A 16,397-nucleotide genomic window follows, 5' to 3' on the forward strand; every position below is an offset into this window, starting at 1 on the left:
TGGTAACCAAGGCTCAAAGCTCCATGGTAACCAAGCCTCAAAGTTCCATGGTAACCAAGCCTCAAAGCTCCATGGTCACCAAGCTTCAAAGCTCCATGGTAACCAAGGATCAAAGCTCCATGGTCACCAAGGCTCAAAGCTCCATGGTCACCAAGGCTCAAAGCTCCATGGTAACCAAGGCTCAAAGCTCCATGGTCACCAAGGCTCAAAGCTCCATGGTAACCAAGGCTCAAAGCTCCATGGTAACCAAGGCTCAAAGCTCCATGGTAACCAAGGCTCAAAGCTCCATGGTCACCAAAGCTCCATGGTAACCAAGGCTCAAAGCTCCATGGTCACCAAGGCTCAAAGCTGGCATTGGGAAAAGACAAATGAAGTGAGTTGGTTAAGAAAAGGGAACTGTTCAGCAGGGCTGAGAGGGACCGTGATGTAGGTGTGCTTGTTAGGTCAGCTTATGTGGATGGATGTCTAGCTGTCTTATGCAAGTGTGTGTGTGTGTGTGTGTGTGTGTCTACTTGGTGTGTGAGTGTGTCTATGTCTACTTGGTGTGTGAGTGTGTCTACTTGGTGTGTGTGTGTCTACTTGGTGTGTGTGTGTTACCTACTGTGGTGGGAGGGACCGAAGCCGAGCCGCTCTGAGTACTCACAGCAGACGAGCTCCGTGATTGGTGCCTGTGGCAGGTGATTGACACCACGTAAGGCCACTCGTCCGGCTCCATGGTGACCCCGGCGGCGTGGGCACAGGTAACGTGGAAGGAGGTGGGACAGCGACCGCACGAACACTGGATACATGCCCCTCCCCCGCCCTGGCCACGCCTCACACACCGCTTACGGCAGTAGATACACTTCTACACACAGAGACAGAGAAAGAATCAACTCTGCTACAGAGAATCAACTCTGCTACAGGGAATCAACTCTGCTACAGGGAATCAACTCTGCTACAGGGAATCAACTCTGCTACAGGGAATCAACTCTGCTACAGGGAATCAACTCTGCTACAGGGAATCAACTCTGCTACAGGGAATCAACTCTGCTACAGGGAATCAACTCTGCTACAGGGAATCAACTCTGCTACAGGGAATCAACTCTGCTACAGGGAATCAACTCTGCTACAGGGAATCAACTCTGCTACAGGGAATCAACTCTGCTACAGGGAATCAACTCTGCTACAGGGAATCAACTCTGCTACAGGGAATCAACTCTGCTACAGGGAATCAACTCTGCTACAGGGAATCAACTCTGCTACAGGGAATCAACTCTGCTACAGGGAATCAACTCTGCTACAGGGAATCAACTCTGCTACAGGGAATCAACTCTGCTACAGGGAATCAACTCTGCTACAGGGAATCAACTCTGCTACAGGGAATCAACTCTGCTACAGAGAATCAACTCTGCTACAGAGAATCAACTCTGCTACAGAGAATCAACTCTGCTACAGAGAATCAACTCTGCTACAGAGAATCAACTCTGCTACAGAGAATCAACTCTGCTACAGAGAATCAACTCTGCTACAGAGAATCAACTCAACTGAATTCACTAAGTGAATGCATATGTAAATGAAACATTTATATAAACTAAACATCTCTATACAGCAGGAGATATGACCACACTCCAAGACAGAGGTAACCCTGTAGTTAGTTAACATAGTAGACTAAATATCAGATTTAACCCTATAGTTAGTTAACATAGTAGACTAAATATCAGATTTAACCCTGTAGTTAGTTAACATAGTAGACTAAATATCATCAACATATTTAACCCTATAGTTAGTTAACATAATAGACTAAATATCAGATTTAACCCTGTAGTTAGTTAACATAGTAGACTAAATATCAACAGATTTATCCCTATAGTTAGTCAACATAGTAGACTAAATATCAGATTTAACCCTATAGTTAGTTAACATAGACTAAATATCAGATTTATCCCTGTAGTTAGTTAACATAGTAGACTAAATATCAGATTTAACCCTGTAGTTAGTTAACATAGTAGACTAAATATCAGATTTATCCCTATAGTTAGTCAACATAGTAGACTAAATATCAGATTTAACCCTGTAGTTAGTTAACATAGTAGACTAAATATCAACAGATTTAACCCTATAGTTAGTTAACATAGAAGACTAAATATCAGATTTAACCCTGTAGTTAGTTAACATAGAAGACTAAATATCAGATTTAACCCTGTAGTTAGTTAACATAGAAGACTAAATATCAACAGATTTAACCCTATAGTTTGTTAACATAGAAGACTAAATATCAACAGATTTAACCCTATAGTTAGTTAACATAGAAGACTAAATATCAGATTTAACCCTATAGTTAGTTAACATAGAAGACTAAATATCAACAGATTTATCCCTATAGTTAGTTAACATAGTAGACTAAATATCAGATTTAACCCTATAGTTAGTTAACATAGTAGACTAAATATCAGATTTAACCCTATAGTTAGTTAACATAGTAGACTAAATATCAACAGATTTAACCCTATAGTTAGTTAACATAGTAGACTAAATATCAACAGATTTAATCCTATAGTTAGTTAACATAGTAGACTAAATATCAGATTTAACCCTATAGTTAGTTAACATAGAAGACTAAATATCAGATTTAACCCTATAGTCAGTTAACATAGTAGACTAAATATCAGATTTAACCCTATAGTCAGTTAACATAGTAGACTAAATAAACAGATTTATCCCTATAGTTAGACCGTAAGCACCAATCTTACCCATATAGTTAAATCTGTTCTCACGCTTCCAAGTCTGACTCAACACAGATTTAACCCTATAGTTAAAATCAACTCAACTGATATACAGTCAATGAAGCTCATTTAAGTAACACGTATGTAGATAGACTTGGCTAGTGTCTCTACACAGCTGGAGATGAACACATTCACATTAATTAACCCAGTTAGTTAACATAGTAGACTAAATATCATCATTAGTTTCCAGTAAGCATGGCAGATTTAACCCCATCATTAGTTTCCAGTCAGCCTGGCAGTACTACAGATTGAACCCCATCATTAGTTTCCAGTCAGCATGGCAGTACTACAGATTTAACCCCATCATTAGTTTCCAGTAAGCATGGCAGTACTACAGATTTAATTAACCCCATCATTAGTTTCCAGTAAGCATGGCAGTACTACAGATTGAACCCCATCATTAGTTTCCAGTCAGCATGGCAGTAATATCAGATTTAATTAACCCCATCATTAGTTTCCAGTAGGCATGGCAGTACTACAGATTTAATTAGTTACCCCATCTAAATTCAGTTTAACCCAGTTAAACATAGTAGACTAAATATCAGAGTTTAGTTAATTAACATCATTAGTTTCCAGTAAGCATGGCAGTACTACAGATTTAATTAACCATATCATTAGTTTAACCCAGTAAGTTAACATGGCAGTACTACAGATTGAACCCCATCATTAGTTTCCAGTAGGCATGGCAGTACTACAGATTTAATTAACCCCATCATTAGTTTCCAGTAGGCATGGCAGTACTACAGATTTAATTAACCCCATCATTAGTTTCCAGTAGTTAGCATGGCAGTACTACAGATTTTAACCCCATCATTAGTTTCATCATCAGTAAGGCATGTTAGTACTACAGATTTAATTAACCCCATCATTAGTTTCCAGTACATAGTAGACTAAATATCAGATTTAACCCTATAGTTAGTTAACATAGTAGACTAAATATCAACAGATTTAACCCCATCATTAGTTTCCAGTAGCTAAATGGCAGTACTATAGATTTAATTAACCCCATCATTAGTTTCCAGTTAGGCATGGCAGTACTACAGATTTAATTAACCCCATCATTAGTTTCCAAGGCATGTTAGTACATACAGATTTAATTAACCCCATCATTAGTTTCCAGTAAGCATGGCAGTACAACAGATTTAACCCCATCATTAGTTTAACCAGTCTAAATAGCATGGCAGTACTACAGATTTAATTAACCCCATCATTAGTTTCCAGTAGGCATGGCAGTACTACAGATTTAATTAACCCCATCATTAGTTTCCATAGTTAGTAGTAGCATGGCAGTACTACAGATTTAATTAACCCCATCATTAGTTTCCAGTAGGCATGGCAGTACTACAGATTTAATTAACCCCATCATTAGTTTCCAGTCAGCCTGGCAGTACTACAGATTTAATTAACCCCATCATTAGTTTCCAGTAAGCATGGCAGTACTACAGATTTAATTAACCCCATCATTAGTTTCCAGTAGGCATGGCAGTACTACAGATTTAATTAACCCCATCATTAGTTTCATAGTAGCATGGCAGTACTACAGATTGAACCCCATCATTAGTTTCCAGTCAGCACTAAACATCAGAGTTAACCTACAGATTTAATTAACCCCATCATTAGTTTCAGTAGGCATGGCAGTACTACAGATTTAATTAACCCCATCATTAGTTTCCAGTAAGCAAGTACTACAGATTTAATTAACCCCATCATTAGTTTCCAGTAAGCATGGCAGTACTACAGATTTAATTAACCCCATCATTAGTTTCCAGTAAGCATGGCAGTACTACAGATTTAACCCCATCATTAGTTTCCAGTAGGCATGGCAGTACTACAGATTTAATTAACCCCATCATTAGTTTCCAGTAGGCATGGTAGTACTAAATATCAGATTTAACCCAGTTAGTTTAGAAGACTAAATATCAGATTTAACCCTATAGTCAGTTAACATATTAGACTTATCATCATTAGTTTTAGTAAGCATGGCAGTACTACAGATTTAATTAACCCCATCATTAGTTTCCAGTAGGCATGGCAGTACTACAGATTTTAATTAACCCCATCATTAGTTTCCAGTAAGCATGGCAGTACAACAGATTAACCCCATCATTAGTTTCCAGTCAGCATGGTTAGTACTACAGATTTAATTAACCCCATCATTAGTTTCCAGTAGGCATGGCAGTACTACAGATTTAATTAACCCCATCATTAGTTTCCAGTAGGCATGGCAGTACTACAGATTTAACCCCATCATTAGTTTCCATAGTAGACTAAATATCAACAGATTTATCCCAGTAGTACAGTTCATTGAAGATCATTAGTTTCCAGTAAGCATGGCAGTACATACAGATTTAATTAACCCCATCATTAGTTTCCAGTAGGCATGGCAGTACTACAGATTTAATTAACCCCATCATTAGTTTCCAGTAGGCATGGCAGTACTACAGATTTAATTAACCCCATCATTAGTTTCCAGTAGGCATGGCAGTACTACAGATTTAATTAACCCCATCATTAGTTTCCAGTCAGCCTGGCAGTACTACAGATTTAATTAACCCCATCATTAGTTTCCAGTAAGCATGGCAGTACTACAGATTTAATTACCCATCATTAGTTAACATTAGTTTCCAGTAGGCAGGCAGTTACATAGAAGACTAAATTTAATTAACCCCATCATTAGATTTTTCCAGTAAGCATAGTAGTACTATCAGATTTAACCCCATCATTAGTTTCCAGTCAGCATGGCAGTACTACAGATTTAATTAACCCCATCATTAGTTTCCAGTAGGCATGGCAGTTAACTACAGATTTAATTAACCCCATCATTAGTTTCCAGTAGGCATGGCAGTACTACAGATTTAATTAACCCCATCATTAGTTTCCAGTAGGCATGGCAGTACTACAGATTTAACCCCATCATTAGTTTCCATAGTAGACTAAATATCAACAGATTTACTACAGTTAGTTAACATAGTAGTTAAGAGGAACAGATTTAGTCTAGTGGTTAGAGGAGGCAGGTAGCCTAGTGGTTAGAGGAGGCAGGTAGTCTAGTGGTTAGAGGAGGCAGGTAGCCTACAGTGGCATAGAGACTAAAGGCAGGTAGTCTAGTGGTTAGAGGAGGCAGGTAGTCTAAGTGGTTAGAGGAGGCAGGTAGTCTAGTGGTTAGAGGAGGCAGGTAGCCTGGTGGTTAGAGGAGTAGCTAAATAGGTAGCCTGGTGGTTAGAGGAGGCAGGTAGCCTAGTTGGTTAGAGGAGGCAGGTAGCCTAGTTGGTTAGAGGAGGCAGGTAGCCAACAGATTTAACCCTAGGATAGTGAGTTAGGCAGGTAGCCTAAGGAGGCAGGTAGCCTGGTGGTTAGAGACTAAATAGGCAGGTAGCCTGGTGGTTACATAGTAGGCAGGCAGCCTAGGTGGTTATAGTAGACTAAAGGTAGCCTAGTGGTTAGAGACTAAATATCAGATTTAACCCTATAGGTTAACATAGAGGAAACAGGTAGCCTGGTGGTTAGAGGACATAGTAGTGGTTAGAGGATCAGGTAGCCTAGTGGTTAGAGGAGGCAGGTAGCCTAGTGGTTAGAGGAGTTGAGGTAGCCTAGTGGTTAGAGGAGGCAGGTAAAAATCCTAGTGGTTAGGGAGTAACCAGTAGATAGAGGAGGCAGGTAGCCTGGTGGTTAGAGATGACACAGCCTGGTGGTTAGGATTTAGGTACCCATCATTAGTTTCTAGTGGTACTAGATTGAAGGATCAGGTAGCCTAGTGGTTAGAGGAGGCAGGTAGCCTGGTGGTTAGAGGAGGCAGGTGGCCTAGTGGTTAGAGGAGGCAGGTGGCCTCAGTGGTTAGAGGAGGCATGGTAGTCTACAGTGGTTAGAGGAGGCAGGCGGTACCTTGTGGTTAGAGGAGGCAGGCGGCCTAGTGGTTAGAGGAGGCAGGCGGCCTTGTGGTTAGAGGAGGCAGGCGGCCTGGTGGTTAGAGGAGGCAGGCGGCCTGGTGGTTAGAGGAGGCAGGCGGCCTGGTGGTTAGAGGAGGCAGGCGGCCTGGTGGTTAGAGGAGGCAGGCGGCCTGGTGGTTAGAGGAGGCAGGCGGCCTGGTGGTTAGAGGAGGCAGGCGGCCTGGTGGTTAGAGGAGGCAGGCGGCCTGGTGGTTAGAGGAGGCAGGCGGCCTGGTGGTTAGAGGAGGCAGGCGGCCTGGTGGTTAGAGGAGGCAGGCGGCCTGGTGGTTAGAGGAGGCAGGGGGCCTGGTGGTTAGAGGTGGCAGGCAGCCTGGTGGTTAGAGGAGGCAGGTGGCCTAGTGGTTAGAGGAGGCAGGTGGCCTAGTGGTTAGAGGAGGCAGGTAGTCTAGTGGTTAGAGGAGGCAGGCAGCCTTGTGGTTAGAGGAGGCAGGCGGCCTTGTGGTTAGAGGAGGCAGGTAGCCTAGTGGTTAGAGGAGGCAGGTAGCCTGGTGGTTAAGAGGAGGCAGGTACCCTAGTGGTTAGAGGAGGCAGGTAGTCTAGTGGTTAGAGGAGGCAGGTAGCCTAGTGGTTAGAGGAGGCAGGTAGTCTAGTGGTTAGAGGAGGCAGGTAGCCTAGTGGTTAGAGGAGGCAGGTAGCCTAGTGGTTAGAGGAGGCAGGTAGTCTAGTGGTTAGAGGAGGCAGGTAGTCTAGTGGTTAGAGGAGGCAGGTAGCCTGGTGGTTAGAGGAGGCAGGTAGTCTAGTGGTTCGAGGAGGCAGGTAGTCTAGTGGTTAGAGGAGGCAGGTAGTCTAGTGGTTAGAGGAGGCAGGTAGTCTAGTGGTTAGAGGAGGCAGGTAGTCTAGTGGTTAGAGGAGGCAGGTAGCCTGGTGGTTAGAGGAGGCAGGTAGTCTAGTGGTTAGAGGAGGCAGGTAGTCTAGTGGTTAGAGGAGGCAGGTAGCCTAGTGGTTAGAGGAGGCAGGTAGCCTGGTGGTTAGAGCGTTGGGCCAGTAATCAGAAAGGTTGCTGAATCAAATCCCTGAGCTGACAAGGTAAAACATCTGTCATTCTGCCCCTGAACAAGGCAGTTAAACCCTGTTCTCCGATGACATGGATGTCAATTAAGGCAGCCCCCCCCCCATCACCTCTCTGATTCAGAGGGGTTGGGTTAAATGGGGAAGACACGTTTCGGTTGAATACATTCAGTTGGACAACTGACTAGGTATCTCTCCCCCTTCCCCTTTACATATGCAGTGTTCCCCCTACGTTCATTTAGCCGCAACGGACCGCCACTCCAAAAACTAAATCATTTTCCGGATGGTAAAACGTTTTCAGTGTAAAAAAAAACGGCTTAATCCCTGATCTAAAGTGACCAAATTATACTGGAGACAAAAGATACTGGAGACAAAAGATACTGGAGACATAAGATACTGGAGACAAAAGATACTGGAGACATAAGAGCCTCTTTTAGAACGAACAACCTCCCATAATAAATAACAACTGGACCGGCGGAAGACTATAACGTTCCCCGAAATGTCACGGGGCACCACCCTTCATTTAGTTATGTTTGAGTAACTCGTAACGTAAACTTACAGGACATTGGCAACAACAAGACACCGTCTGCCAAGAGGAAGGCCTCGAAAATGTTCGGCGCCAATCGCCACTACCACCCAGGAGGAAGTAGAGATTATTGGGACGTGTGTAACCCACTTTCTCCCTCCTCCCCTCCTCTCCTCTCCCCTGGCCTCAACAAGACCCCCTCTGCCAAGAGGAAGGCCTCTCCTCTCCCCTTCCCCTCCCCTCCCACAACCACCCCTCCCCTGGGACCTCCCTCTCCTCTCCTCTCCCTCCTCCCCCTCCCCTCCCTCCCTCCCCCTCCTTCCCTCCCCTCCCCTCCCCCCCTCCCTCCCTCCCTCCCTCTCCCCTCCCCTCCTCTCCCCTCCTCTCCTCTCCTCTCCCCTCCTCTCCTCTCCTCTCCTGAGTGTATCTGGGCCCTGTGTGGAGCCATGCCTAAAACGACCTCCACACAGTAAATTATACATGTGTTGCTGCACTGCTGTGAGGACAACGGGTTTATCTGTGTGTGTGTGTGTGTGTGTGTGTGTGTACGTCTAAATTATGAATGTGTAGGGTTGCGGTGGGGGGGCGCGAAACTGAAAGAAAGAAAGAATGAAAGAACGACTGCAGGGAGAGAGAGAGGTGTGTCAGCGCCACCCTCAGTCTCTCCCTGCTCATCACTGAAATCACACACACACACACACACCCATTCTCTCTCACACAGTAGCTCATTATCCACTGTTGATTGGGGCACATGTTTTAATTACCACTGAACACTGAATAAGAACTATTCTACTAGGACCTGGGAATTCCTTTGTGTGTGTGTGTGTGTGTGTGTGTGTGTGTGTGTGTGTGCGTGTGTGTGCGTGTGTGTGTGCGTGTGTGTGCGTGTGTGCGTCTGTGTGTGTGTCTGTGTGCGTGTCTGTGTGTGTGTGTGTGTGTGTGTGTGTGTGTGTGTGCGTCTGTGTGCGTCTGTGTGCGTGTCTGTGTGTGTGTGCGTGTGTGTGCGTGTCTGTGTCTGTGTCTGTGTCTGTGTCTGTGTGTGTGTGTGTGTGTGTGTGTGTGTGTGTGTGTGTGTGTGTGTCTGTGTCTGTGTGTGTGTGTGTGTGTGTGTGTGTGTGTCTGTGTGTGTGTGTGTGTGTGTGTGTGTGTGTGTGTGTGTGTGTGTGTGTGTGTGTGTGTGTGTGTGTGTGTGTGTGTGTGTGTGTGTGTGTGTGTGTGTGTGTGTGTGTGTGTGTGTGTGTGTGTGTGTGTGTGTGTGTGTGTGTGTGTGTGTGTGTGTGTGTGTGTTCTCACCAGTTTGTATCTCTGCATGGGTATTCTGCTGATATCAATGGGACTCCTACTGGCCTCATCCCTGAACCAGACCTCTGACAGACCTACTGCACACATCACGTGGGCCCACCTACACACACACACAACGACACACACTTTCATTATTTTATCCCAAAAAATCACATTACAGTCCAGAAGGATTGAAACTTCAAAAAAGGCACAGATAGAAAAGAATAGTAAAATTGTCACACAAAAAAAGACAGTCAGACCTTTACCGTAATAACAACGACACAAAGACAGTCAGACCTTTAACGTACCAACCAGTCAGATCAACGACAGTCAGACCTTTACCAAACGACAGTCAGAGACCTTTTACCAACGACAGTCAGACCTTTACCGTACCAACGACAGTCAGACCTTTACCGTACCAACGACAGTCAGACCTTTACCGTACCAACGACAGTCAGACCTTTACCGTACCAACGACAGTCAGACCTTTACCGTACCAACGACAGTCAGACCTTTACCGTACAACGACAGTCAGACCTTTACCGTATCAACGACAGTCAGACCTTTACCGTATCAACGACAGTCAGACCTTTACCGTATCAACGACAAGTCAGACAGTCAGACCTTCACAGTCAGTACGTATCAACGACAGTCAGACCTTTTACGACAGTCAGACCTTTACCAACGACAGTCAGACCTTTACCGACCTTTACCTCTAACGGGCCATTCGTAATAACTAACGGGCCATTCGTAATAACTAACGGGCCATTCGTAATAACTAACGGGTCAGTTCATAATAACTAACGGGCCATTCGTAATAACTACCGGGCCATTCGTAATAACTAACGGGCCGTTCATAATAACTAATGGGACATTAATAATAACTACCGGGCCATTCGTAATAACTACCGGGCCATTCGTAATAACTAGCGGGCCATTCGTAATAACTAACGGGCCATTCGTAATAACTAACGGGCCATTCTTTATAACTAACGGGCCACCTAATAACTAACGGGCCATTCGTAATAACTAACGGGCCGTTCGTAATAACGTAATAACTAACGGGCCAGTAACGGGCCATTCCTTTAACGGGCCATTCGTAATAACTAACGGGCCATTCGTAATAGCTAACAGGCCATTCGTAATAACTAACGGGCCATTCGTAGTAACTAACGGGCCATTCGTAGTAACTAACGGGCCATTCATAATAACTAACGGGCCATTCATAATAACTAGCGGGCCATTCATAATAACTAGCGGGCCGTTCATAATAACTAACGGGCCGTTCATAATAACTAACGGGCCATTCATAATAACTAACGGGTCATTCATAATAACTAACGGGTCATTCGTAATAACTAACGGGCATTCAGCATAACTAACGGGCATTCAGCATAACTAACGGGCCATTCATAAATTGTCCTTACTTGTCATCTGTAGTTTTCTTCAGAGCTCCTCTCCTCTCAGATTACACAGACAACACTCCTGGGAAAGAGAGAAAGAAGAGGAAGAGGGAGATTACATTCACCCATTTCAATCATAAATAAATACTCATAGACGTATCAAATCAACAACATCTATTAAAGTGATGTCATACAGAAGAAACAAATCTGATTGGCTACTTACAGCCGTCAAGGTTCCGTCCGCGCAGCGATCACACGACCAGTCCTCGCTGACATCATCAGCGGCGACGCCATAGCAACCTAGCGGTGACGATACAGGACGGAGCATAAGAACACAGAACGCAACCACACATTATCCCATCACAGCAGATCCGATCTCCTCTAACACAGTCTACATGGGGAAGACCACATGGTCAGTCAGAGGAAATAGTAACTGCTCCAAAAAAGAGAATGTTCCATATCCACCACAATACAGACTGTCCGAAAGTTCCATATCCACTACAATACAGACTGTCCAAAAGTTCCATATCCACTACAATACAGACTGTCCAAAAGTTCCATATCCACTACAATACAGACTGCCAGAAAGAGAACATTCCATATTCAATACAGACTGCCAGAAAGAGAACATTCCATATTCAATACAGACTGCCAGAAAGAGAACATTCCATATTCAATACAGACTGCCAGAAAGAGAACATTCCATATTCAATACAGACTGCCAGAAAGAGAACATTCCATATTCAATACAGACTGCCAGAAAGAGAACATTCCATACTGTCAGAAAGAGAACATTCCATATTCAATACAGACTGTCAGAAAGAGAACATTCCATATTATTGCCAGAAAGAGAACATTCCATATTCAATACAGACTGTCAGAAAGAGAACATTCCATATTCACTACAATACAGACTGTCAGAAAGAGAACATTCCATATTCACTACAATACAGACTGTCAGAAAGAGAACATTCCATATTCACTACAATACAGACTGTCAGAAAGAGAACATTCCATATTCACTACAATACAGACTGCCAGAAAGAGAACATTCCATATTCACTACAATACAGACTGCCAGAAAGAGAACATTCCATATTCACTACAATACAGACTGCCAGAAAGAGAACATTCCATATTCACTACAATACAGACTGTCAGAAAGAGATCCATATGGAGACAGGACACAGAAAGAGTGTCTGTCTGTTGTCTGTGTGTACTGTCTGTCAGAAAGAGAACATTCCATATTCACTACAATACAGACTGTCAGAAAGAGAACATTCCATATTGTGTACAATGACTGTCAGAAAGAGAACATTCCATATTCACTTCAATACAGATCAGAAAGAGAACATTCCATATTCATACAATCAGACTGCCAAAAGAGAACATTCCATATTTCAATACAGACTGAAAGAAAGACACACCATTCCATATCTTCCTCTACAGACTGCCAGAAAGAGAACATTCCATATTCACTACAATACAGTCTGTCAGTCTGAGAACATTCCATATTCTGTCTGTGCTATGCAGGGTTCCTTTCCCTTCTCCAATCATCTTCTATTCAGACATATCAGTGTGGAAACAGACAGTCAGACTCCTTCAAAGGCTGCTTGAAATAACAGACACACCATACCATATCTTCCCTCGGTCTGACAACTCCATTGTGTCCTCCTCCCAGAGTGTGAACCTGCGTGATCCTGGACAACACCCTGTGTGGTCAACCAATTGGCAGGTGAAAAGTTGTACAGGATGCTGTGTAGTGAGACGAAACAATCAACAAGCTGACGAGGAAACTCCAAGTGCTAAGAACCAACTAATGAGAGAGAGAGAGACACATCAGGCTTTGTACTCAGTGAACTTTTTCCACCAGAGCTCAGAACATGGAGCACACAATCCAGGCACACACATCACACACGTCTGGATTACTGCAACCGCTGTTGGCTGGGCCCTGCCTGTGCCATTAAACCCCCAACTCATCCAGCGTGAACCCGTCTGGTGTTCAACCTTCCCAAGTTCTCTGACAGGTGATCACTGGCTTCCAGTGAAGTCGCATCCTACAAGACCATGGTGCTTGCCTACGGGCTGGGAGGGGGGCACGTCTGCTCCAGGCTCCAGGCCCTGAAACAAGGGCACTGCGTTCATCCACCTCTGGCCTGCTCGCCTCCCTACCACTGAGGAAGTCAGCTTCCGCTCAGCCCAGTCAAAACTGTTCGAGGCCCCCCAATGGTGGAACAAACTCGGGGACGCCAGGACAGCGGAGTCAATCACCACCTTCCGGAGACACCTGAAACCCCACCTCTTCAAGGAATACCTAGGATAGGATAAGTAAGGAGACCCCCCCTTAAATGATTTAGATGCACTGATTGTAAAGTGGCTGTTCCACTGGATGTCAGAAGGTGAATTCACCAATTTGTGGCTCTTAAGTCCTAAATGGTTGTAAATGGAGAAGACTGTCAGAAAAAACATTCCATATTCACTACAATACAGACAGAAAGAGAACATTCCATATTCAGACTGCCAAACTAGTCGAACATTCCATATTCACTCAATACACAGTGTGTCTATTCTCTCAGACTGTGAAAGTGTGCGTGTGAGAACATTCTATTCACTACTACAGTGTGTCAGAAAGAGAACATTCCATATTCACTACAATACAGACTGTCAGAAAGAGAACATTCCATATTCACTGTCAGACTCTCTGTTCCATATTCAATACAGACTGCCAGAAAGAGTGTCATTCTCATATTCACTACAATACAGACTGCCTGAAAGAGAACATTCCATATCCACTACAATACAGACTGCCAGAAAGAGAACGTTCCATATTCAATACAGACTGCCAGAAAGAGAACATTCCATATACAATACAGACTGTCAGAAAGAGATGGTATGGAGACAGGTGTGTGAAAGAGTGTCTGTCTGTCTGTGTGTCTGTGTGTCTGTGTGTCTGTCTGTGGGGTGTCTTTCCTTCTCCAATCATCTTCTATTCATGTGAACCAAAACAGACAGTCAGACTCCTTTCAAAGGTTGAAATAACAGACACACCATACCATATCTTCTCTCTGTGTGTGTGCGTGTGTGTGTGTCTGGTATTGGCAGGAAAAGTTGTACAGGATGTGTGTGTGTCGAAACAATCTCTGACGAGAGAAATCCAACTAATGTGTGCGAGTCTGTCTCTCTGTGTGTGTGTCTGTCTCCACCAGAGCTCAGAACATGGAGCACACACACACACACACACACCCTGTCCCTCCACCCTCTTCTCTCCCTACTCACTAGCGTGAACCTGTAGACAGCACCCCTGACAGGTGATCAGCGGGCTGGTGTCGTCCTCCTGCAGTAGGGCGTTGGTGGGGGTGTGGGGGCACGTCTGCTCCCTGTAGCTGAAACAGATCTCTGGTAGCAGGGTCTTGTCTCCTCAGACCCCCTGGTCCTCCTCTAGTCCTGGAGGTGGTGGGAGACGGGGGAGGGAGGTGTGTGTTGAGGCGGTCAGCTCTGTCCTCAGGCTGGGTATGCGGATTGAAGGAGAGTTTGTCTGTAGTGATATGACTCTGTGCTGGAGTGTTGATGACAGTGCGTGGCTTGTCCATGGTTGTAGGAGAAGACTGTCAAAACAGTTAGTGAAACTGTGCGTGTCCTACACAGTGTGTCTGTCTCTCTGTGTGTGTGTGTGTGTGTGTCTGTCTCTCTCTGTGTGTGTGCGTGTGTGTGTGTCTGTCTCTGTGTGTGTGTGCGTGTCTGTCTCTCTGTGTGTCTCTGTGTGTGTGTGTCTGTCTGTGTGTGTGTGTCTGTGTGTCTGTGTCTGTGTGTGTGTGTCTGTGTGTGTGTGTGTGTGTGTGTGTGTGTGTCTGTCTCTCTGTGTGTGTGTGTGTGTGTGTGTGTCTGTGTGTGTGTGTGTGTGTGTGTGTGTGTGTGTGTGTGTCTCTCTGTGTGTGTGTGTGTGTGTGTGTGTGTGTGTGTGTGTGTGTGTGTGTGTGTCTGTCTGTCTGTCTGTCTGTCTGTCTGTGTGTGTGTGTGTGTGTGTGTGTGTGTGTGTGTGTGTGTGTCTGTCTCTCTGTGTGTGTGTGTGTGTGTGTGTCTGTCTCTGTGTGTCTGTCTGTGTGTGTGTGTGTGTCCCTGTCTCTCTCTGTGTGTGTGTGTCTGTCTCTGTGTGTGTGTGTGTGTGTGTCTGTCTGTGTACCTGGTAGTAGGGCATGAACAGTGTGCAGACAGCGCAGTGCGGTAACATCTTGGCTGCGTTAGCGTTGTACTCTCTCTCCGCCGTGAAGTAACACTTCCTGTTCTGCCACAGGAAGAGGAGGGGCTTAGCCCATGGCTCAGCCTCCTGCTCCTCCCCCAAAGACACCTCCGGGGGTTCTGGGTAAAAAAATAAAACGGGACTGATCTGTGACGGAGTTAAAGATACTTGACTGTTGAACCAACAGACTTGATGCTGATGCTTTTAGTAACAATTTACATGTGAGTCGTTTAGTGAGTCATTTAGCAGACTCTCTTATCCAGTAGGGAGTCATTTAGAGACTTACAGTAGGGAGTCATTTAGCAGACTCTCTTATCCAGAGAGACTTACAGTAGTGAGTCATTTAGCAGACTCTCTTATCCAGGGAGTCATTTAGCAGACTCTCTTATCCAGAGAGACTGACCGTAGTGAGTCATTTAGCAGACTCTTATCCAGAGATACTTACAGAAGGGAGTCATTTAGCAGACTCTCTTATCCAGAGAGACTGACAGTAGTGAGTCATTTAGCAGACTCTCTTATCCAGAGAGACTGACCGTAGTGAGTCATTTAGCAGACTCGCTTACCCAGAGAGACTGACCGTAGTGAGTCATTTAGCAGACTCTCTTATCCAGAGACTGACAGTAGGGAGTCATTTAGCAGACTCTCTTATCCAGAGAGACTGACAGTAGGGAGTCATTTAGCAGACTCTCTTATCCAGAGAGACTGACAGTAGGGAGTCATTTAGCAGACTCTCTTATCCAGAGAGACTGACAGTAGGGAGTCATTTAGCAGACTCTCTTATCCAGAGAGACTTACAGTAGGGAGTCATTTAGCAGACTCTCTTATCCAGAGAGACTGACAGTAGGGGTCATTTAGCAGACTCTTATTGACAGTAGGGAGTCATTTAGCAGACTCTTATCCAGAGAGACTGACAGTAGGGAGTCATTTAGCAGACTCTCTTATCCAGAGAGACTGTATCTAGTCACTGTACATTGTTAATGGACTAACAGGGAATGTTGGGTTAAATATATAACATTAACACTGTTAATGGACTAGCAGGGAATGTTGGGTTTTAAAATATAAAATATTAACACTGTTAATGTTGGGTTTTAATATCATACGTTGAGTTTAGTTTGTTAGTTTTGGGGGTGTGGCTTAATATTGTAATCTTGATTTATGTATGATGCTTACTCTATATAATAATCTATTTCAAGAACTGTCAATAATGTCCAATAAAAATATTTGTAAAAAAAAACA

The 16,397-nt window shown here is 44.3% G+C and overlaps 1 pseudogene; it reads right to left on the reverse strand.

The window, feature by feature from the left end:
* Positions 1 to 16,397, reverse strand: part of LOC135506584 (lysine-specific demethylase 4C-like) — a 60,083-nt pseudogene that overhangs the window by 14,129 nt on the left and 29,557 nt on the right.

Source organism: Oncorhynchus masou, chromosome 20 (assembly GCF_036934945.1).
Source record: "Oncorhynchus masou masou isolate Uvic2021 chromosome 20, UVic_Omas_1.1, whole genome shotgun sequence".
Lineage (NCBI taxonomy): Eukaryota > Metazoa > Chordata > Actinopteri > Salmoniformes > Salmonidae > Oncorhynchus > Oncorhynchus masou.